This window comes from Mirounga leonina, unplaced genomic scaffold, assembly GCF_011800145.1.
Source record: "Mirounga leonina isolate KUSES-001 unplaced genomic scaffold, KU_Mleo_1.0 Mir_115, whole genome shotgun sequence".
Lineage (NCBI taxonomy): Eukaryota > Metazoa > Chordata > Mammalia > Carnivora > Phocidae > Mirounga > Mirounga leonina.
Window position 1 is genome coordinate 68,273,380 of NW_023270268.1, and position 24,310 is coordinate 68,297,689.

General features: G+C 43.3%; 1 protein-coding gene across 4 annotated transcripts in view; it reads right to left on the reverse strand.

Moving 5' to 3' along the window:
* TBL1XR1 (TBL1X receptor 1) overlaps positions 1–6,160 on the reverse strand; it is a 175,535-nt gene extending 169,375 nt beyond the window's left edge. Inside the window, exon 1 of one of the 4 annotated variants that reach the window (XM_034999157.1) lies at positions 6,142–6,160. The gene's annotated coding sequence lies outside the window, so the exon portion shown is untranslated. Of the gene's footprint in view, positions 1–4,341; positions 4,507–5,102; positions 5,204–6,141 lie in introns of those variants that run through there. The other 3 variants (XM_034999195.1, XM_034999142.1, XM_034999164.1) reach the window with 3 other exon arrangements.
* Positions 6,161–24,310: the final 18,150 nt, after the last annotated feature.

Genomic DNA, 24,310 nt, shown 5'->3' on the forward strand with positions numbered 1-24,310 from the left:
CCCACTGAAGCTTATGAACTCTATCCAGTTAGCGAAGGGAAGCCATTATGGGTTCTCGAGCAAAGGAACTGACATGATGAAATCAGTACTTTAAATAAATTACACTGCCAAGAAGTTACAGAAGACAGAATGGAGAAGAAACGCTGCACAGAGCAACCCACTAGAAAATTAATGTAATGGGCGCTTGGGTGGCTCAGCTGGTTAAGCGACTGCCTTCGGCTCAGGTCATGATCCCGCATCGGGCTCCCTGCTCAGCAGGGAGTCTGTTTCTCCCTCTGACCCTACCCGGTCTTGTGCTCTCTCTCTCAAATAAATATCTTAAAAAAAAAAGAAAGAAAATTAATGTAATAACTCAGATCTAAAACCATTCATTCAGTCTTTCATTCATTCACAGTGAGGACCGTAAACTGCTAGTTAAGAACACTGGCCTAAAAATCAGACACGTTGGGCCTAAATCCCTCTGTGCATCCCTTACTCCCTGAGCCTAGGTTTCCTAGCTCTTAAAATCTGGGTATCAGCCACTCAAATTGTCAAAGTCCTTGTCAAAGAAGCTGTGTAGGCCTCACACATAAATTATATTAGTAGTTAACATTACTGCTGAATTAAAAATGGTAAAAAAAAAAATGGGAAGTGAACATAAGACAAGGCTTACAGATACTTCAGAGCAATAGAACTTTCAAATAGAACTGACTTGACAGCAGCTGAAAATATAGAACAAGAACACAGATGAAAGGTCAAGCCTGGAGAAAACAATAACCTACTTAAAGTCATCACGCCAATCTAAAAAGGAGATCCTAGGTGTACTGGTTGCTCCAGCCCTGAAAAACAAAATTCCTTTATTTAAAGAGTTGGAAAAGGTTTCAAATGGTGCAAGACTTAAGAAGTCCATGCCCAACTGACAAAAGAACAACAATAAAAGTCACCCAAAAGACCCAGCACTGTGCCTACACAATGTAACTTGAGATCGTTCTACTTGGCGTTAAATCCAATCTAATCCTTCAAGGTAAGCCTTCAATCACAACTTCAAGAGTAAATAACATTAAGCTAACTTTATTTCAAATATTTTACTCAGGAAATAAAACCGCCAAATGTTTTCTATGAAGTGTCCCCACTAATATAAACAACAAGCACATAAAATGTAATACAAAGAAGCAAACTTCAAATCCAAACCCATCATCATCATCCTGAACAGCCTACATTTCCATGATGCTTGTATGTCAAGCACTATTCTCAGCACAATTCTCTCAATCTCAACTTTACGAAGTTGACTGTCCCCATTACTCAGAAGAGGAAACGGAGATAAAGACGGAGTTACTCTCCCAATGTTGCATAGCTAGTAAGGGATGGAGCCTGAGTTTGAACCCAGGCAGTTTGCCTCAAGGACCCCTGATGGACCATTATGCTACACAAAAGCTTTAATGTGATGTTCTTACACAAGTTTTCAGGAATACGTACTCGGAAAGATAGTTAGGCATACTCTTATTTGCTTTTCCTTCTTCACTGTAGGCATAAAACCATATTTTCTTATTTCTGCTGCCAGTACTTGGGAGAGGTTACTTCACCGCTGTCAATCTTAAGACAGGAAACACAGCAGTTTGCAAGAAGACTGCACCTTATTAAATGGTTCCATAGAGTTAAATACAATAATGTTTGAGTCCTATGAATTCCATTTATCCATGCAATTACTTGACCCAGTTAGTAGAGATGCCCAACTTCAGAATTATAAATTTGATTAAAAACGCTAATTTTCTGCAAGGACACTGACAGACAAAACTGACAAAACAGCTGGAAAAATGTGGCACAGCTACAGTCATCTAGAAAGAGCACAGACTAGGGTTTAGACAGACCTAGATTTGAACCCTAATGCATCATTTGATTGCTCTGTGGCCTTGGACAAGTGAATTAACTTTGTACCTCTCTGTTCCATTATCTGCAGAGTTCATAGGATTAGCCTGAAGTATGACACAGAAAGCACCTCACACCTTTCCTAGAGCATAACCCAAGTGAAGTCCCTTTCCTCTGGCTCTTGGTTACAGGGTAATTAATTGTACTCTTCTGGAGTCTAATCCCATAGGTGGTGTATAGTAAACCTCTCCAGCATCAGTTCTCTCACATAGCTAAAACCCTCAAGTTTCTATTGGCGTTAGGAGGTACCACCATGGTGGTCTCCAAACTGGACCATACTCTTACTTAACAGCCCTTGGTCCTAACCCTTCTATACTATGGGAACGTATAAACATCTTAATATTACTGATTTCTTTTTTTTGCCTTTCAGTTAACTGTAGATATTATTCATGAAAGGAGTCAAATTCACATGTACTAGAAAAATACAGTCCCGGATGGTGTCAATATTTCTGGCATCTCTCCCCTGACTTACTGTCCTTTACATTCCTCTAACTTTTATATAAAAAACACAGGAATTGAATAAACCCAACAAATTATTTCTACTAACTTCATCAAAGTGCATCAGGTCAAAAATTCTTTGTAGTAATACTGTGGGAGTTAACTTGTACAAGTAGAATTCCTTTGTCAGCTATTCATTTGACAAGGTTGTACTTATATTTCATTGCTATATATGAACAGATATATTTATTCAACAGGTTGTTGTTCCAAAGGTCCATTAGTCACATCTCTTTTTATCAGTAACCCCTGTATTTATATTAAGCTTTTGCCCTTTCTGCTTATTAGCTTGAAAGGCCCCCAGAATTTAGTTACTTCTTATTCTCTTGGTGGGCACATTATCAAGGTAATCATGATAAACCTTCATTAGATGTTGAGAACACAGTAACAAAGTCCTGGACACATGTAAAAAGTTATTTTTGTTTCTCACTTCTTTGAGGCAACCAATGCAAAAATACAAGCTCCACAAAGGGCCACACAATTTACCACATGTGTCTCCCGTATTAATAACCAAAGTTGGTATCTGACAGAAGAAAACAATCTTATAAACTGATGGTGACCCTTGCAACAATTTTTAAGCCATGAACAAGTCCATTAATTAAGTTCCGTAACAGTAAGGAAAACTTTCTCCACATACATTTGTTTTAATACTCCATACAGTATAGCATTTTGCTCTATAAGTCTGAATCTAACTACTCAAACAGCACAAAAAAAAAAAAAAAGTTATTTGTGGATTTAATAGTTGTGGTTACATACACCAAACAAGGCATTACAGAAAACTGGAAAAAAAAATCATATTCCAAACAGGCAGGAAAACACGATTTCAGAGCAAAAAGTATAAACACACATCACATGCCTAACCACTCTCAGGCATATTTTCTTTCCGCCACACATCCTCCACAGGTAAATGGTAACTATGTCTAGAACCCTCAATGATGATCTCCTAAGCTTGCTTGTCATGAACTCCCATGATACAACACAACAGACACAGTTTTCATGGAGACAAAGCTGCCCTATTTCCCTAGACTATAAACTTATTAAAATGGTGAGAACACACAGTCCCAGGAAATAAGGATTACTAAAATACACCAATGTAGCACAGCTCTTATTTAATAAAAATGAAAATGAACCACACTGGGAAAGCCAAAAAGTCACTTGGCTGTATCTTCAATGTGTAACCAGGATATTTTTTATAATTTGCTTTAGTAAGGAGATGAAAACACCACCAGGGCCTTATATTATCCAATCTGATAAAGGAGTCTTTAGGAAAAAAGGAGGAGGCAAATGATTACTTAATTACATGGGGGGGGGGGGGAGATAGGCAATTCAGACTAAAAATAACCTATCATTTCACCCACCACATTTTATTAACAAGCTTGTTCAGGACAACAGAAGGTTCTTTGGAAAACAAGAAAACCAATAGTAAACTTCCCTAAGTCGGCTGTAAATGACATAGGTTCTAAAACTCCTCACCTTGGTGCCTGCACGGTCCAAGATTTTAAGTATGAAGTAAACTCCAGATACTGAAAAAAATCTAATTTTTAACTAGTTTCCGACACTTGTCATTTGTAATCACCAAATTATTTTAGAGAATGTTATTAGGTAACCTAGTAAAAGGAGCATTCTTTTAAGAGCCATTACAACCCAAATTTTACATGAAACACACCATTTTCACAACCTAAATTTAATCTCGGTTGCCACTGCAAAGTGATGCCTCTTTCAGCAAATCAGGAACTTCCAAAAATACTGAACATGTTAACACATGCATGGTTTCCCTCGAGCTGCCATTTAAGATTAATAATTTCACTTGAATAAAAGTCTGCTTCTGTTAAAAAAAAAAATGACATCGGTTGCAAAGAGGAAGTTACCGAGAAACCACCCTCACAACGTGGCCTTTACACTGTCAGAAAATAATGTGACTTTGTGCCACCCAAAACTTACCAGGAAGCTGGCAATAACTTTGCCAATTCTACACTTCTGAGCCCAACTTCAGAGAGGCTCTAACAAATACCTCCTTAAGACGATAAAGGCGCTAAGTTACAAATAAACACGTCCCGGAGTGCGGCCCGGCGGCGCGCGCCCCTCCCCCGCCGGCGCCCCCGCCCGGGACGCACGGCCCCAACAGCCGCCCGCAGCCCCCAGCACGCCGGCCCGGGTCGCCGCGCCTGCACCGGGGACGCGCCCGGGGAGGGGAGCAGATTTCCATTGCTAACAGGATAACAGGCACCGAAAAGATCCCTCTCCTCTGCTAAAAATAGGCTATAAAAGAGTCGGCCTCATGATGGCTCCTTGATTCAATTTGCTGCAAATTCTTTCCTGAAAGCCTCCCCCCACACACACACACAAAAAGGGGGTGTAGATGCACGAAGGGTGGAAGCGGGGGAGAAGGCCGAGGTGCACATTTTCGGGGACAACATAAGGGTGAGGATCCCCCGAGATCAGGAAAGGGTAGGGGGTGGGCAGGCACGTGAGCATTTCAAAGAAGCCCGAGACGAAAAAGGGGGGATGGGGCACCCTAAATGCCTTCCCTGCCTCCCCCTCCCCCACCAAAGCCCCAGCTCCCCAAAGGGCCAAGTTGAAAAATGCATGTTCCACTTGCGCCCATCCCCCCGCGGCCCGGCGCCCCCCCGGCCGCCTCCGCCCGCGCCCCCAGCCCCGGCCCGCGGCCGCCCCCACCCCGGGGTCCGGCCCCCAGCGCTTACCTGGAAACGGTGGCCTCCGACGCCGCTCCCCCCTCCCGGGAATGGAGGCACAAGGAAATTCCCCTCCTCGCCGCCGCCGCCGCCGCCTCCAACCACCCCCAAAATAACCCCTCCGGGGGGTGAGAGGCAATTATAACCCCGGCGAGCGGAGGGCGCGGGGGATGGGCGCCGGGCGGGCGGGGGCGGGGAGCGCGGCGCGGGTCCCCAGGTGGCGAGCGGAGGTGCTCCCGCCGCGGGGGGAGGGGCGGGGGCGCACGCGGCCGGCGGCGGGGGGAGGCGGCGCGCGGGGGAAGGGCGCGAGCGGGGAGAGGAATTGAGGCAGAAGGTAAAAGCTGTTACTAAGGGAAAGAGCCAAACGGTTCGGAGCAGCCAACGGCTCAGACACTCAACACTGGGGAGAGAGGAATGGGGACCAGCCAGGCACAAATGAGCTCGCGAGGCCCGCGGCGGCGGCGGCCGCGCAGCAAAACAAACCCGAGCGGCCTGCGCCGGGCGGGCGCGCGGGGGAGGGGCCGGCGGGGGAGGGGCGCCGCGGACGGGGGGGCGGGGGCGGCGGCGGCGGCGCGGCGGGGGGGGTGGGTCCCCTCCGCCGGCCTCGCTCCTCTCGCTCCCGCCCGCCCTGGCGGCGCGGGGGCTGGAACGGTGCGGCGCAGTCTTTAAAAAAAATAAAGACCCGCAGGCGCTGCGAGGCGCCGCCGGGGCACTGGCCGCCCCACCCCCACCGCCGCGCGCAGCCGGGTGCGGGGCGGCTTGGGTGTTGGCCGCGCGGCCCGAGGCCCGGTGGGGGCGGGGAGGCTCTCGCCGTAGCCGGAGTGGAAAGGCCGGTTAAGTTTGCGGGGGAGGCCCGAGGGGCTCCCGCATGTTCGGGGGCAAGCCTGTCCCCATGGGCACCCCGGGCTGCGCGGCGTGGCTGGCGGGGCACACCACGCGGTGGGCATGTGCAGGGGAGCGCGACGCAGGCATCATATGGGCATTTGTTTGTGAAGAGATCTGCGCACACCTTTGTGTGCATAAATACATATGTTTCTCGGAAGCGTACCTGGAAAGGGGCTTTATCTGTAATAAGCGATTTTCAGAATGTAATCCAGAGCACGGGATCTGTAGAGAAAACACACGCACACAAGAAAAGGTTTTTGATACTAAACACAAAGCTGTAATTGAAATGTTTATGCCCAAATGTACTGTGAATCAAACATATGGTGGTATTTATCGTCTGGTGGGTCTGTTTGAAAGGTTTGGTCGATCAGTTCTCATTTCACAAAAATAAAATAATGTAACTAAATGTTTACTAAATATATACCTCTACAGCAGCATTGACAGTAGAAGTTTATCCACTTTGTGTACTTTTTGCATGTGTGTACCACATCAAAGCAGTTTATAAAGTATAACTTAGATGAGTGATAATGGGACAATATGATTGAGGAAAAGAATGCAGCGGGTTGTTTTTAAAAAGGGAGGCGCCTCAGTTTTTAAAACATATTGTTGATCTTTCTAAGGCCCTCAGAAAGCAGGGGGGTTGGGGGTCTTAGACCTTTGCATAATCCTAGGATCTTTTTAAGATGTGACCTGAAAGAAACCTTTTTGTCGTTTTGGGTTGTTTTTGTTTTTGTTTTTTTTCAGTTATTGCTGTCTTCAAAATAAAATATTTTGCAGACTTTTTAGGTGAGGGGCTCTGTTTTCATACTTCCGTCACAAGATTTGAAATAGGTGTATTCGTTATTTTAAAGCATAGTCTTTTCCTCTCAATATCAAAGACCTAAATTTTCACACCGATGAGAAAAAAGTTCATTCCAAGTAACTTTTACACATGTGGATTCCTGGTGGACTAAAATGCTCACTGATTAGACAGTGACTTTTTTTGGCCAAGGTCAAAGGTTCTTTCCCCTTGTGCCCTGGCTTGGGGTAGGGTGGGAGGGTGGGTTGGGGGAAAGCTGCCAGAGGCTTTTCCTGACAATGGGGGGAGGGGGGACAGAGGAAAGGGAGAGAGATTGGAAACTCCCTCCCAACCACCAGAGAGTTCAAAGCATCTCCAAGGTTTGTCCTTAGAGCTGTTTTCACATATGAAAGAGAGAATGTTAGATTAAACAATGTCACCTGATGGGAATTTAGATAACTGAAGGTTTCCAAAACACTGTGTTGAGTGTACAGGGAAACAGCACAAAGAAAGCAAGGTTTGCATTTCAGTAAGATTCTAAGCTGAGGCTTATTTACTGCACAACCAGCACCTTGGCAAAGACTCTTACTTCAAGAAATGATGAGTATAGTATATTTTTTTTATATATATTTTAAGTTTTGATCAATGACACATGTATTTCACTAAACATCCTCTCTTCACTAAGTAAACTGAGTACAATTAGGGTTCATTATCTGAGCCACCAAATGAAACAAATGTATAGTCCTAGCTTGTTTTTGAAGTGTCACTTTGTGCCACCATGCATGGGTCTTCTCTAGGCAATAGCTACTATAAAGTCAAACCACTTTTCCTGGGAATGAAACCTCCCAACTTCACTGATTTCTTAATAGAGTCATCTCCATACCTGGAGCCTCAGGCTTATCCTCCCTCAAAATGACCTCTACCTTTCTTCCGCAGGGGAGGGCCTACCTTCCTTCGGGTAACAGGGTCCACGTCTTCCAGCCAGAAATTCTTTTTTTGTTTTTAAGTTTATCTTTTTTTTTAGTAATCGCTACAACCAACGTGGGGCCTGTAGTCACAACTCCGAGATCAAGAGTCACACCCTCTTCCCCAGTGAGCCAGCAGGCTGCTCCCAGCCTGAAATTCTTAAACCCTCCACCAAGCTGCCTCCTTTCCCAATGAAGTTATTATCACAATAATAATAATCCACGTGTTTGTTTACATCTTTGTAGTTTACAAGGTATCTCTGTGCATAAATTACTTCATGTAAATATCATAATAACAATTACCAAAGGTGGGACCTGTGTCATAAACTAGTTCCAGTAAAGTACACCTCTTCTGCCATGCTAACAAGGCTTTACTTGAAGTACCTTTGGACAAAAAAAAAAAAAAAAAGTGCTAAATGGGAAAAGTCGTGATTCCCCTCAGGAAGGAGTTTTATATGAGACCATATTTTGATCACTTTGAATTACATCCTGGAACCTATCTGAAATGACAGGGTGGCCTCAACATGAAATGTTCAGATAAGTGATCCACCATAAAAAGGGTCACATGTATTGTCACCCCACCCTCTAATCATTCCAGCATATCCAGTACACATGATCAGAGGTCTCACCAAAATTCAAGCAAGAACTAGGCACAAGAGTGAGGCAAAGACAAAGAAGTAACTCTTGTTACTAATTTTCAGTGCTTTGTCCTAATCTTAAAGCTCTCCTTGTGCTTTGAATATAAATGTTAATATGTTTCTAGAAAGGAGAAATTATGGTTACTAAGAAATTTTAAAGTAAAGAGGCACATTATTAAAAAAGTTCGCTTGAACTCTTTAGCTAATTACTCAACAAAGAGAAACCTCATACCAGTAACTGTTACCAGAAGTTACGTATATATTATAAAATGACTAAACAAATCTTGACTTGTTTTATTTCAGTAATATCACACCCAAGGGGGTGTGGTATGGCAAGATAGCCTAACCTTTGCAACTTTCCTTACCCAGGAAATAGAACATTTTTAAATTAAGGTGGTTTAATCCCAAACCTACAAAATCTCATTACTACATATGTTTTTAAAGCCACCATGTATTAAATTGTTTACATTAGTTGATCTATATAATTAAAGTGTTCAAAACAAACTTACTAGCATGAAAAAGGTATTTGATACCAAAAATATTATCCTGGCAACTATAACTCTTTATATTCTTACTCACCCAGGAACTCCGTGGCTTTCTGTCTGCAGCATTTACCCCCAAGCATCTTGCTGATACCCTGTAATATGTTTCTGTTTCATTTTGACTCAATTTGTGCAATTCTTTGTCTGTGGTTCTTCCAGCTATCAGTTTTTGCCATCCAGACTGATGCACATCTCAGCCACACATCTCAAGATCTCAGCATACACGCTCCTTTTCTCCATCTGTGCTTAGCATGCAACTTGTGACCTTCCCTCATCAGTGTGAACCTTGTCACAGTTTTCCATGACTCTGTGACCTGATTTCATTACAACAATGAACTTTACTTGGGAGTCTTCATTTAAATTACAAAAGCAACACACAACCCTCTTACAAGTATTTATGCCTCTCAGATAAAGGATATAGCAGGTTGTATCCTGCCTTTGTGATTCAGTCAGAATAGAAACCCAACCACACACAGAGAACATTGCCATAGCCATCACTTGCTTATACTGACCAGCCTTGTGCTTCCTCAGGGCAGCACTCACCAAGACTCTGCCTCATGTTGATGGCTTTGCTGTTTTCATTCATTCAACAAACATTTATTGAATGTTTAGTGCGCCAGACACTGTTCCAGAAGCTGTTTACAATGAACCAAACACAGCTGCTACCCTCATGGAACGTATATGCCAGTCTTGAGTCTGGTAAGGGTTGGAAGGACAGACAGATATCCCAAAAACATATCTGGATTAGACTATAGTTTGACTTCTCTAACAAAGGTAATATAAAAATGGCTTAAGCATGATGAATGTTTCTTCTCTTATGTGGCCATTCAAATGTAAGCATTCCAGAGCTGATAAGGTATCAAGGACCCAGATAACTCTGTTATCTCCACACACATCTTCTACCTGTTGACCTAAGAATGCTTCCCCAGCTCCTGCCATCACATTAGATTCCAGGCATTGGGCCAGAAAAAAAGGAGAAATAGAGGGCCCATGACTCCACTTCAGGGCTTGTCCTGCCAGTCACACTTACCACTTCCCCTCACACCCCATTAGCCAGGACCTGGGCACATGCCCATACCTGGCTGCTAGCAAGTCAGGTAAATGACAGCTACCGAGCCTAAGTAAAAGAAGGTGGGGAGAGAGTTGAGTGTATGTTCTTTTTAGAGAAGGCTGCTCAGTTAAGGTGACATGTGATCAGAAAACTTAATGAAGCCAGGGAGCAGGGGAGCGGGCTGGGGGGGTGGGGATGCAAATATCAGAAGAAGGAGCATTCCATGTAGAGGGAATATCAAGCACAAAGGAACAGAGGCAAAATCAAGGGTGCTATATTCCAGGAATAAAAATGATGCCAGTTGACTGGCATGAAGTAAGCCAAGGAGTAGCAGGAAAAGGAGCCAGGGGCCTGACGTGAAGGGCTTTTTTCTTCTTGTGAGATTGAAAGGCCACTGGAAGGTTTTGAGCAGAAAAGAGAATTGATCCAGCTTCTGTTTTATTTTTTTTTAAGATTTTATTTATTTATTTGACAGAGAGAGACACAGTGAGAGAGGGAACACAAGCAGGGCGAGTGGGAGAGGGAGAAGCAGGCTCCCCGCTGAGCAGGGAACCCGATACGGAGCTCTATCCCAGGATCCAGGGATCATGACCTGAGCCGAAGGCAGATGCTTAATGACTGAGCCACCCAGGTGCCCCACAGCTTCTGTTTTAAAAAGACTACTAGGCAGAAGATCAACTGGAACAGTGCAGCAGTGGAAAGGGGACAGGTAGTTAGGGGCCAGTGCAGAAATCCAGTGGGGGGATGGTAGCATGGGTGATGGTGGCAGGAGCCTACCGGAAGAAGCTAAACTCCATGTACATGTTAAACAAGAGAATCCAGATATATTTTGTGGCATGTCAGAGAAACAGAAGAGTCGAAGGTGATTCCAAGATTTGAGACCAAACAAGAATGGAGTTGCCATTTACTGAGATGGAAAAGGCTGGGAGAAGAGAAAGCTTAGAGAAAAATCCAGAGGTTTATTTTGGAGTTTGATGTGGCTATCAGACATCCTGGTGAAAATGTTGAATAGGCAGCTAGATATACAAATCTGGTGTTCAGAAGAGGTATCGGAGCTGGAAATACAATTTTGGGACCTGTCAGTAATGATATTGGAAATCCTAGGTCGAGATACCATTGACTAGAGGGTGAGTATAGGAAAAGAAAAGTTCTCTGTTCCCTTCATTTGGCTCCTGCCCCAAATGTTTTCTCTTATCATCAATGCTCCTCTGCTCTTAATGGGGTCAGAAGCCCAAACATTTTATCATAGGTGGATGTAAAGTGACATTCTCTCTGTGCAAGGGTGTTGATGGACACCGTAGATTATATTAATCGGTACCATTTATTTAACTTGTTGCCAAGCACTTGCATGTTTGTTGTCTCCAACTTTCTCAACAACCTGAAGCAGTAAATAGTATTATCTCAGGTTGATACATGAGGAAATCAAAGTAATGAGACCGAAGAGCTTATCTAACATCATACTGCAAATGGCAAAATAAGGATTTGAACTCAGGGCTATCTGATTGCAGCATCCGTTGTTCCACCGAGTGAAATTAAGCAGTTAAGGCCAGAAAGTGCAAGTGTTCGCTGAAAAGCCCTTCAGTGAGTGAGGAGAACAGAGAAATGCAAAGTGGGAAAAGGGAGAAACTGCTTGAGGGGAGGAACCCTGTCTTACTCACATTTATATGACCCATCATTTCCTAGGTCAGAATCTCAAAAAAAGTTTATTGAATACAGATGTGGTTGTAATCAATCAATTGGATTCACTCTTTGATACTCTTAGTGTGTCTACTGATTTCACAGGAAAGATTTTTGTCCCACTTGCTCCCTACCTCTCATCACCATCGCCCCTGCCACCACAGAGCAATTTGGGTCTGGAATGTTCTTAAAGACAAGTTTTGTGGTCAAAGAAGATAATATACAGTAATTCAATTTCATTTATTACAAATTTGAAAACCTACTTTTCCTTGAAGCTTTGAATTTCAAGTTGTATATCTAACTCTCCTTCTAAGGAAATGTTTACAATTTGGTTAATTAAATTCCTTTGAATTATTAAACTACATTTATACGTTTAATGTATTCAATTTTCTTTTTAAAACACTACAGTGCTCAACAAACAAAAGAATCACAAGTAGTTAAGTAATGCCTATAAATATGATAAACTAATTATAAAATATGATGAATCTTAAGTTCTCTTGAACATTGCAAAAATGTTTACAGATTTAATAAAATTCTCATATCTTTTCACTTGAAATCACAAACCTAAATCAATTACAGATCCATGTAGATGTTTTGAATTGGCATCACAAGAACAACCTGTTAGGCATTCTAAAATGTCAAATTATCTTTTTTTTTAATATTTTATTTATTTGACAGAGAGAGACACAGCGAGAGAGGGAACACAAGCAGGGGGGAGAAGGAGAGGGAGAAGCAGGCTTCCTGCAGAGCAGGGAGCCTGATGCGGGGCTTGATCCCAGGACCCTGGGATCAGGACCTGAGCCAAAGGCAGACGCTTAACGACTGAGCCACTCAGGCGCCCCTAAAATATCAAATTATCTTAAACATTACAAGTGTTTAAGATACCAAATACAAATATGCAGAAATTATTTCCAAACATAAAATAAAAATAATAGCGGGGTGACTGCATGGCTCAGTCAGGTAAGCGTCTGACTTGATTTCGGCTCAGCTCATGATCTCAGGGTCATGAGAGAGAGCTCTGCGTTGGGCTCAGAGCTCAGCGTGGGGGGGTGGGGGGGGCAGTCTGCTTGAGAGTCTCTCCCTCTGCCCTTCCCCCAACCCGTGCTTGTGCACGCACATGCTCCCTCTCTCTCTAAAATAAACAAATCTTGGGGCGCCTGGGTGCTTCAGTCGTTAAGCGTCTGTCTTCCGCTCAGGTCGTGATCCTGGAGTCCCGGGATCGAGTCCCACATGGGGCTCCCTGCTCGGCAGGGAGCCTGCTTCTCCCTCTGACCCTCCCCCCTCTCATGCTCTCTCTCTTTCTCTCTCAAATAAATAAATAAATAATCTTAAATTAAAAAGAACAACAAAGTAAACAAAAGAGGGAATTAAAAGTAAAACTAGGGACGCCTGGGTGGCTCAGTCGTTAAGCATCTGCCTTCGGCTCAGGTCGTGATCCCAGGGTCCTGGAATCGAGCCCCGCATCGGGCTCCCTGCTCGGCGGGAAGCCTGCTTCTCCCTCTCCCACTCCCCCTGCTTGTGTTCCTTCTGTCGCTCTCTCTCTCTGTCAAATAAATAAATCTTTAAAAAAATAAAAAAATAAAAGCTTTTATAACAGAATTGTTGAGATAACACATTTCTAAAATTCTCTACATTTTCGGAGTGCCTGGGTGGCTCAGTCGTTAGGCGTCTGCCTTCGGCTCAGGTCATGATCCCAGGGTCCTGGGATCGAGCCCCGCATCGGGCTCCCTGCTCCACGGGAAGCCTGCTTCTCCCTCTCCCACTCCCCCTGCTTGTGTTCCCCCTCTTGCTGTGTCTCTCTCTGTCAAATAAATAAAATCTTAAAAAAATAAATAAAATAAACAAATCTTTAAAAATAAAAATACTAGGGGCGCTCAGTCGTTAAGCGGCTGCCTTCGGCTCAGGTCGTGATCCCAGGGTCCTGGGTTCGAGCCCCAAATCAGGCACCCTGCTCAGCAGGAAGCCTGCTTCTCCCTCTCCCACTCCCCCTGCTTGTGTTCCCCCTCTCGCTGTGTCTCTCTCTGTCAAATAAATAAATAAATCTAAAAAAAATAAATAAATAAAAATAAAATAGAAATAAAAATACTAGTATTATGACTTGAATTTATCTCCTTACTTAATGCTTTCCCGAAGCTAAAAGAAACTGATGCAATAAGTAAACAATGCTACTGGCCCAGGGAGTTAGGATGCCTTTAGAATGGGCTGAGTGGCTTATTGTCCTGAGAGGTTCTGGCTGGAGATGCAGACATCAGGGCAGTATTTCTCACAGCTGATGAGACATGCTGAACCCTCCTAAATGACAGCCAATGGGAACTCCACGTTCTTGCTTTCAAATGGGTGGCCTTGCCATAGTTCATATCCACAGATTCTGGCAGCACTTACTTCTTCCAAACGATTGGATTCTGTACCCCCATGAGTAGATTGCCAGCACACATAGCTGGAGTCAGTTTATCTACTATTTCATGTTATTCCGAATTGTTTTCATTCTATTTTCTTTTCTGGAAGGACTAAAATTCTTATAGAAATTAACTTTGCACACTCTCATGTCTGTGACTGACTGTAGTTCCAACCACACACACACACACACACACACACACACATCCCTTATTATAGCCATTAGAAAGTGAGCAGACTTAGCTTTATGAGAATGCCCCAAATGCCCTGAGAGGTACAGCCCTTTTTTTTCATTTTTAAAAATAGATACTATCGGGGGCGCCTGGATGGCTCGGATGGTTAAGCGTCTGCCTTTGGCTCAGGTCATGACCTCAGGGTCCTGGCATCGAGCCCCACATCGGGCTCCCTGGTTGGCGGGGAGTCTGCTTCTCCCTCTCCCTCTACTGTTCCCCCTGCTTGTGCTCTCTCACTCTCTCTGTCAAATAAATAAATAAAATCTTAAAAAATAAAAATAAAATCTTAAAAAAATAAAAAAATAAAAAATAAATAAAAATAGATACTATCATATCCTTATGTCCAGATTTCTCAAACTGTGTTCCACTCATCATGGATGCATAGCCTTTGCTTTTGGGAGTAAAAGATTCCAGTATTAAGGAAGTTTGGGAAATCTCACATGTTAAATCCATCTTCTAGAGATTTGCAATGTTTATTAGGATATTAAAGACTGAGATACCTTGCAGTATGAAAATCTTGTAAACCCAATGAATCTTTTTTTCTCTTTTTTTAGTAGGCTCCACACCCAGCATGGAGCCCAGTGCAGGGCTTGAACTCACGACCCTGAGATCAAGACCTAAGATGAGATCAAGAGTCGGACACCTAGCCGACTGAGCCACCCCCTAGAGAATCTCTTTTATAAACACATACCTTTTAAAACTTGCCACAGCTAGCATTCTGTGGAACACTGGTAAATTGTGTTTGGATTTAGTCAAAGGTTTTTATTTTATTTCTTGATCTCTTATTTTTTACTTTTGGGAGGTCAAAGCTCAGATATACAACCAAATGTGCTTCCTAATATTTCCCTTCCCCTAAACTTATCCCACCCAACCACAGACAGAACTGAACAGTTGCAGCCCTTCTCTACAGGGGAAACTGCTCACCCAGGGGGTAAAGGGTTGAGAGAAACTGTGTCCTGTGGCAAGTCCCCACCAAAAAGAGAGGGGAAGTCGCTGAGCACCTTGTGCTCACTTCCTTCCCACAATTTTGTAAGTCACCTGTCCTTTGGGGACAAAGGCCTGCAGAGAACTCTCCCTGGGGGCATGGTAGCTCCCTCGCCCTTCTACAACCTTCTAATATTTCAATCCTCTTTGGGCAACAAACTGGGAAGACTGTACCACCCAGTAACCAGGTTGTTATTGGAAAAAGTAAAACAAATTTGATTTTATACATATTTAGTGACAGTATAACAGCCACAGGGCTAGTTTAGAAGCCCGAGGAACCTGGTTCTAGATGCAGCTCTACCCACATTACTGTGTGATATTAGACAAGACTTCAACCAGCTCAGAAACTCAGCATCTTTGTTGATAAAATAAGGACCACGTTAACAATATTGCTCGAGAGTGGATATTGAAAATATTTACTAACCAGCTCTACATGGCCATGCCAGATCATTCTGCTAACTGGCAGTCTTGCAGCTCAACTCTTTCACTCAGTCCACATTTAGGGGTGCCTACCACGTGGCAGCCATTTCACAGGGCTGTTGCATGGATCTAATTAAACAATGTTTGTGAATCAAATAATGTTTGCTCACCACCTCCGTACAGAAGCAAGGGATTTTTAGTCATTATTACCCTGTATAATAAAGGTATAAAGAATAAGGAAGATGGGAAGCCTCTTAAACACATTTCACCTGTTAACAGTCTTGCCTACCTTCTGGGGGTAGCCCGACTAAGTTTGAGAGCAGACAGCACTTTGAGCAAGAGCCTGAGAAAGTGAAGACCTGAGCCAAGACCAGCCCATGACACAGCATAACCTCAGAATATCAAATAGTAGTAAGAGCTCGCACTTTATTGAGTACTTACCATGTGTTTAGGCCTTGTTCAATTTTATACAGATTAACTCATTTAATCCCAGTCACAGACATATGAGTGAGGAACCATTATTATCCCCTGTCCACAGATGAGGAAGTTGAATCACAGGCTGATTAAGTGACTTGCCTGAGGTTTCCTAGCTCGTAAATATCAGTTTCGTTTTCATCTAGGTGATGAGTTCATGCCCTTAACCACCACTCCATATAGCAAACGGATCCAAGCCTGGCAGGGAAGCAAACTGCTATAGGGCTGGAGTCAGAGAGCATTATGGGTCACAAGCTGAGCTCAGAGGTCCTGGAAAGCCTCTCCTAAGACCACAGGTTTTATAACTCAAGGAAGTCCCAAAAAGCAGACCTCTTCGCTGCTTTTGCAGAGGATATACAAGACCCTGGGTCTCCAGAAGCTTCTGGCTGGCAGGAATGCTTGCCTCCGGGCATTAAGAACTGGGGTACAGGTATCCCTCACTTTTCAAAGTTCATGTTACATCTCTCTGCTTTTACAAAAGACCTCCGTTCATACCCATTTTCACTAACCAAAAGAAATCCAAAGAGAGTTTTCGGTTTTACAGCAAAGGCAAAAAGCAAAAAACCAACATTCGCCGTTTGTTGTGTAGCAAGTTCTTCCAGAAGAGCGCACAGCCCTGGCAGAAGAGCCGCCCCACCAAGCTCTTTCCCGGGGAACTACACTCCTGCATCTCAGCGTCAAGCTACCAGGTCACACTGTGTTGGTGAGCGTCTGTGTTTTACCTCCATTTATTTTGTACAGCCATTAGCAAGATGTGCCCTAACGTATCAGAAAAACCTAAGAGAGGTGTTTTTTCGTGTCTGGGAATGTTCGAATTTTTTTCCATATAAATTGATGGTAATTGCCTCTTTGCTTTATGCCACTTTGGTTTATGAACGTTTTCCTAGGAATGCTCTACTTTAGGATAGCCAGCAGAGAAACCTGTACCCACAGCCTGAGGAGGGGCACCTCCATTCCATAGCACAGTGGAAGCCAAGGGAAGTAAGAAGGAGGAAAAGGAGAGGAAGAAGTGGGGGAGCAACTCTTCCTCCAGCTGGGAAAAGGCAGTCAGTTCAATGGGTTTGCCTTTGGGTGGGAGGATTAGCTCTCATTGCTGAGTAAATGAACCTGGAGCTGAGGGCTGGGCTGGACTTGTTTCTACCCAGGAGTCAAAGAGGAGTGAGGTCAGAGAAAGGGAAATGGGAAGGCTCTGAAGCTGGGTGGGCAAACTTTCCCTATAAAGGGCTAGTTAGGCTTGGCGGACCATATTCTTCTTTGTCGCTGTTGTTGTTTTCTGCCATATCTTTAAAACTGTATTTACCATTCGTACCTCAGGCTGTGGCTGGATTTGGTTGCTGGTTATACTTTTGCCAACTCCTGCTCTAAAGAAATAATCTGTAAACCTCACTATTTTCCCTGAGTTTGACCCTACCCTCCTCTCCGGGGTTGCCCATTTAGCCCGAATGAGGCCCCAAGGAGTTGGAGAGATGCCCTGGCGAGGAAAAGGCATATAGTTCTGACGCTGGTGATGCTTTGTGAAATCTGAAGTATGTTCCACTGAGGAGCTTCAGGACTTACTCTTTTTGGCAATCTGAAGGTTTGCTCTGGGGATTTTTATGCCATGCACAGCTGCACACATGAGCAACTCTGCAAGAATTCTGTTTCATGCCACATTCCATTTGGAAACTTATGCCTAAGACAATATTGCAAAGCAATGAAACTCAGTGTTGCTCTATTTGAGGGAAAATGGAGGAGCAACCTTTCCCACTCAGTACCCCAAAATGGAATATCTCAATGTCTTTGGGAAGAACCTACCCACAGCAGGAAGAAGCTGTACTTTTTTTTTTTTTTTTAAGTAATCTCTATACCCAACGTAGGGCTTGAACTCACAACCCTGAGATGAAGAGTCGCATGCTCTATCGACTGAGCCAGTCAGGTGCCCCAAGAAACTGTACTTTTTAGTAAACGTGACTCTCAGTTATAATGTCTTCTTAGAGAGCCTAGCTATACAATAAAGAACTTCACCTATAAAAACAAGCATATATAATTTTGTTATTAGAGAGACAGTTCATTGTCTTACCATCTGCCCAAAACGACCTGACACAAAACAGTCTTCTCTCCTCACCTTGAACTTGAACTGCGAGTCACTAAAATGACTTTTAAATGACAACAAAGCCTTGGTTTTAAGGCAGGGAAGTGGGGAGGGGAGGGTACTTATAAAACACTTTTTGTTTCTCACCTAAGAATTGAACAGGAAGCCATGGTTTCCAAGTAATTATTAGAACTTTCCAATACATTTAACATGAATTAATGTGTCAGAGAGACCACTTAAAATGGAATAGAGGGTAAGACTATGTTATGGGGTAATAAGTTTTCAATAGGAACATGAAGTTTGGGGAAAAAAAAAACCAAGAGATCAGTAACAAATGCCCAGTAGGGCAGTGTTCTTTCACCATGGCTTAGACACCTGAGATGAGCCACTGGCTGGGCAGAAAAGTCTTGGAAACTATTTTACCCATCCCACCAACCCCTGCTTAACAGCAACTGTAGGAAGCACCTACTGAACTCTTGCATTTCACCTTCCCTGGGCAGCCCATTGAGATCTCCCTGATAAGGATTCCTGTGTTGACCAAGGCATGCCACCTAGACTACATATTAACCAAGAAACCATAATAAGAGAATTGCCCCACAACAAATTTTAGGAACTTGATCCTTGGAGGTTTAAACTGATCAATAATGATCTACTTGGAGTGGTCTAGGTAAATTCATACTTGGAAGCTTTGAAATAAATTTTATCTTGGACATCTCTTTAAATCCTACGAATTGATTAAATATACATAAACAGAGAGACAGACCAAGTAGCAGTATCTCTCATCCGCCATAAGCTCCTAACTCCCTGCTTCCTTTCTGCTTTCCTTCAAAATGTTTGCACAAAGCAGCTTAAAAACCTTGAATGCCCAAACTTCTCTGAAGCCCAGATGCATGCACCCTTTTGACCCTGGGCTCTGTGTTGCAGCCACATTGAGCTTCTTCTGGTTCTGCACATGTGCTATGCTCCCTCCCACCACAAATTTTCAAGCTTTGGGGACTGCCCCCTCCCCCCATGCGGCATCCCCTCTCCTTAGTTAACCCGGTACTTCTACTCCTCCTCCAGATCTCAGTTCAAGCATCACTTTCTTGGGAAAACTTTCCTGACCCCTGGACAAGATCAAATCTCCCTATTATTCAAATGGTCTCTTTACAACAGGTTTCTGCCCCTTTACAGTGCTTATCACAATGGCCGTTTTGTATGTTTCTGTCTGATTATTTGATTTACAGTCTGTCTCATCCACTAGACCATGAGCTTCTTGATGGCAAAGATTATGCTTGTTTTATTTATTAATGAACAAGGCACAGAGTAAGCATTCAAGGTGAGCTTTCATTATATACATCTGGAACAGTAGATCAATGCTTCATTTGGAGTCTTTTGGAATGCTATCTACAAGTTTACTACTTACAAAATTGACACACAGAAAAATTAACCAACGCATAAGTATGATGCCAAAGTACTCAATCAAATTAATAGAAACACAAAAAAAACTATTAGATAAACCTGGCATATTGTTCTGAAGGGTCACTTTATTCGTGGGGTACTGTGGGGAAGCATTTTTATAGCATAACAAAGAGATACTATAGAATTGTAAGATAAAAGAAAATTTAAAGACCTTTGAGCTGTGGGCAGAGCATTTAGGACATGCTCTTCAGACTTAACCCACCCCCATTCTTAACTAGCCTCCAGGGGCACAAGGTCCACCATTAAGTATAGCATAGTGGGAATGTTGACAAGTGCTTAAAAAAGAAGATTATAAAACACATCCTAAATATGGAAAAAGGATTCCTTTCTCTCTAATCTTATTAAAATGTGAGATTAGAATATTAATAATAAGTAATATCCATGCCCACACCCTAGCAATTTCTTAAGCCTAAATCAGAATGTGGTAAAACATTGTTTTCTAAAGTGCATAGTCTCAGCTTTAAATATCTCTATCTCTATCTATCTATCTATCTATCTATCTATCTATCTATCTATCTATCTATCTATCTATATTTATATCTCCCTGATTTATAGAGGAAATATTTGAGCTAGTAGACTGATAAAGAAATCTCAGTATTATCATAGACAGATCAGCCTTGCATCTAGTAAACACCTTAAATGAGCTGCCCAGCTTGATTTGATGTAAACAGGGACCTAATAACATACAAGCAGAAGTGTATAAAAGGCCCACTATAACCAAAAATTTTAATAAGTGGTATTTCATTACTTTTCATGGATGTGTGCCAGAGAAATTGGAAAATGCCAAGAAAAGCAGGACTGGTATTTAGGGCTCTGGCCAGTTTTGGATTTGAATTCAAGTATTTGACCTGAAAGCTCCTCAAAACTTATGCTTTAAGGACAGTGCTGATATCTGGAACAGACATCTCAATTAACACACACACACACACACACACACACACACTCACTCACATACACGAGCAAGGAAGGAAAAGAAGAGTTTAGGGAACGGATTAGGGATTCTTTTCTTTTCTTTTCTTTTCTTTTCTTTTTAAAGATTTTATTTATTTATTCATGAGAGACAGAGAGAGAGAGAGAGAGAAGCAGAGGGAGAGGCAGGCTCCCAAGGAGCAGGGAGCCCGATGTGGGACTCGATCCCAGGACCCTGGGATCATGACCTGAGCCGAAGGCAGACGCTTAACCATCTGAGCCACCCAGGCGCCCTAGGGATTCTTTTCTTATATGTGGAGATTATTTTCTTTAACCATGGTCCTGTGATTCAGCATTCATAAAATAAATCATTTACAATTTGAACACAATAACATCAGGTTCCTGCAGAGCTATGGAAAATGACTTGCGGGAGCCAGTAAGAAATAGGGAATGGAACAAGTATATGGGGCCTTTGTTCTATTCCAAGGGGTTGACAATCCTTAGAAGGCTTATAACCCACTGTTTATGACTTGTTCCCTTCCACCCACGCTTCCTCTCCAGGCTCCTAATACCACTTTGGACTTCTTGTGTTATCTCAGGTTTTTAATTCCCCTGCTTCCTACTGTTCTCCAATCAACTACCTTCTCTGTTTATGGGGACCCTGAGAAAGACTGGCTAAGGCATGGTGGACCAGGGCATTTGTCACCCAAACTGACCTAGATTCTCCTATGTGACTAATTATTTGGTCATCATGGATGTACCAATTCCCTCTGCTGGCCTTCTGTGCCCCAACCCTGACTGGTCTCAGCCACCTCAAAGCAAGCTTCTAGCTAGGTGCAGGCTATGTTCTCTCCTCTAAACAATCAGGGCATGGCAGAATTTGAAATTTGTCTTGATTGTTCCCAATCTGAATATTTCCTCAGATCTATCCAGTGGTACCTACTTCGTGCAGCTTCATTTCATCCCAAGGCAGTAGGGAAGCCAGGCCACCAACCTACCTTCCCCCTGCCTACGTCCTCAGATCACAATACTCCTACTGCCCTTCCAGCAGCCCAGGACATAGGCACAGGGTAGGTGGAAGCCCTGGCATGTATCCCCACCGTTAGGCTGAAACTGACTTCTCAACTGGATCTTGCCAACCCATTTCCCTGGAGGCACGGCTTTGTTTTATCGCTTCCAGGGCAGGTATCTCAGCAGACCTACTTTCTCTGACCTGCACTGCCTAACTTCTGTCCTTGTTCTCCCTCCAACTCTGCCCTCCCTCTTCCCCTCCCAGATTGTCACCGAATTTGCAGTTCCTCTGCTTGGGCATCAGCTTGGATTTTCAGCCCCGACTTGGGTCACTTGCCTGAGTCCGCTTTGGGCTGAGAGGGTGCTAGGTGCCTATTAACCTTTCCTTCACCTCCTGTCGCTCTAGCCCTTCGCCGCCCCAAGACCTTCCATTTATGTGTGCGTACACACACACACACACACACACACACACACTCTCTCTCTCTCTTTCTGTCTTTTTCTCTCAGCAGAGGAAATATCCAGATCACTTGTAGCATGGCGAGGGTATGAAGATTTCCTTTCTATTAACAGGAACTAATACTGATGTCCATGGAATAGTAATGGCAATTTTATCCTCACAGACAGCTCCAGGGAGGGATATAAAGAGCTAGGTAGCCAAAAGCAGGCTTGCCTTTCACCATCATCCATAGAGCTCTCCCCACATTCCCAACTTCCTGACTTCTACCCATTCCAAATCCCTTTAACGCTGGGCAGTTCTACTCACAAGTATGAAAAATGTCGCTTCCTCTGAACAGGAAAGAAACCTAATCTCTTCCTCATGTGACTAACTTCCCCTCAAACACCTACCTAGGCTCCCTCACCCCATCTCCCAGGACAGTTCCTTGTCATTCAAATGACTGGCTCCAATGCCTTAGGGGGAATCCAGTGTTTGCTATGCAACTTTCCTAAATGCCACCTTCTTGGGAAGAATCTTCCAGCAGACTGTAAGCCTTATTAGACACTGAAATGAGTTATGGAAGAAGGTTTAGATTCTCACTCCTGGGAGGTCTTTAAGAGCAGGATGGATTCTCACCTCTCTGGGACGATTATGTGGGATACTGCTAGTCAGCTAAGGGGATAGACCAGCTCATCATCAATAAATAATATTTATTAAGCTCCTGGGGATTCGTGATATTGTGCTAGACTCCGTATATATTAAAAAATACTTTAAAAGACACAGCCCCTACACTCAAAGAAGGTTTTAACTAATGAAATAAAAAGTTCATATAAGGTATAAATAACACAATGAAGATCAACAGTTCTTTAAGTTTCAAAGCATGTAGGTTTCTTGTTTTCTTTCCTTTTCTTATACTCCTTAGTTTGGGTTTAGGACTAGGCAGAGCAAGATTGTGCAACGAGCAAATTTTTCTAGCTCATATTTTCCAGAGCTTGTGAATGATGCAGAATGTGAGCAGATATCAGAAGAATTAAGTGGGGCAGAAAGCACAAAGTGGCCTCAGTTCTCTCATGCAGAAAGCAAGAGGCTGCTGGGTTTGATCTCAAAGGATTCTTCACTTTCTAACACCCTGGGATTCTAGGTCAAGGAGTAATTAGGGTCAAGGGGAAAAAAAGGAACTAGAAGGCAGTAGGAGGAGAGCAAATTGTTGAATATTTTCCATCAGAGCCATAAAATAATATTGGCCAGGGGTCTATTTGAGGTCAGATTTTTAGCCGACCAAGAAGGAGAGCCACAGTATCATAGGAATGCCCTCTGTCTCGAAGCGCACATTTACATGCAGACGTAGGACCATCCCACGCCCTTTAGCTAAGGATGTGACCCTACACGCTGCAGTCTCAGATCTGTGCTGTCCAGAATACCCAGAGCCCAGAAAGGCCACATCAAAGTTGCATTTATTCATTCATTCCCAAAAGAAAGTCTTTCTGGACTACCTCTTTTGTCCTTGTCATTCATGAGAGCAGGGCTACTGAGGAACTCAGCCAGCTTACGTAGGTCCTTTGTGCTCCCTCTGGGTAGACCAGTTAGAACTAGATACACCTTCCTCCACTGGGACCTCGCAGGGTGCCAGGGTGCAGGATGTGGCCAGAAGGGCAAGCCAGGCATTAACCTCCAGTCATGCTACTTGTGCTCGGTCCTACCAAACAGCACAGCATCCCTAAAGGTAATGAGAAGATTTTGAAATATTCTACCTATGTATGTCTCTGTACAAAGCAAATAACCGATTCAGCGTGCCTTGTGATTTTTCTCTAATTTCTCTGCATTTGGAGAAATGTGAATGGACCAGATTTTATCATTATTTATTTCTGAACATAATCCTTTTTTACCACTAAAAGAACAGCATGGACAACTTTTCCCTCAATCTTCAGGAAAGCTGGTGTTGTGTAAACTAAAAGTTGTTGTAATGTAATCTTTGTGTTCAGTTTGTTGGATATTTTCCCCTTCCAGGAATATACAAGATCTAGGGTGTCGTTAGTTATGTGGCTCTTTCAATTCAGTGAAGATCTTTGGCTGGACCCACCTCTTGTCACTGGTATCTAACCAAAACCTGTGAACCTCAAGTCATGTTTCCTAGACTATCCACATCTAGTGGCTACATTGGCTTTATTATTTATAACTAAAACATGTAAGTTGAATTCACATAGATAAATAAATGTGAAGTGTAAATTTAGTTTTCCAATAATTTACTCCAGTATTAACTGCTATAATGAAGGTGAGTGTTTAGCTTA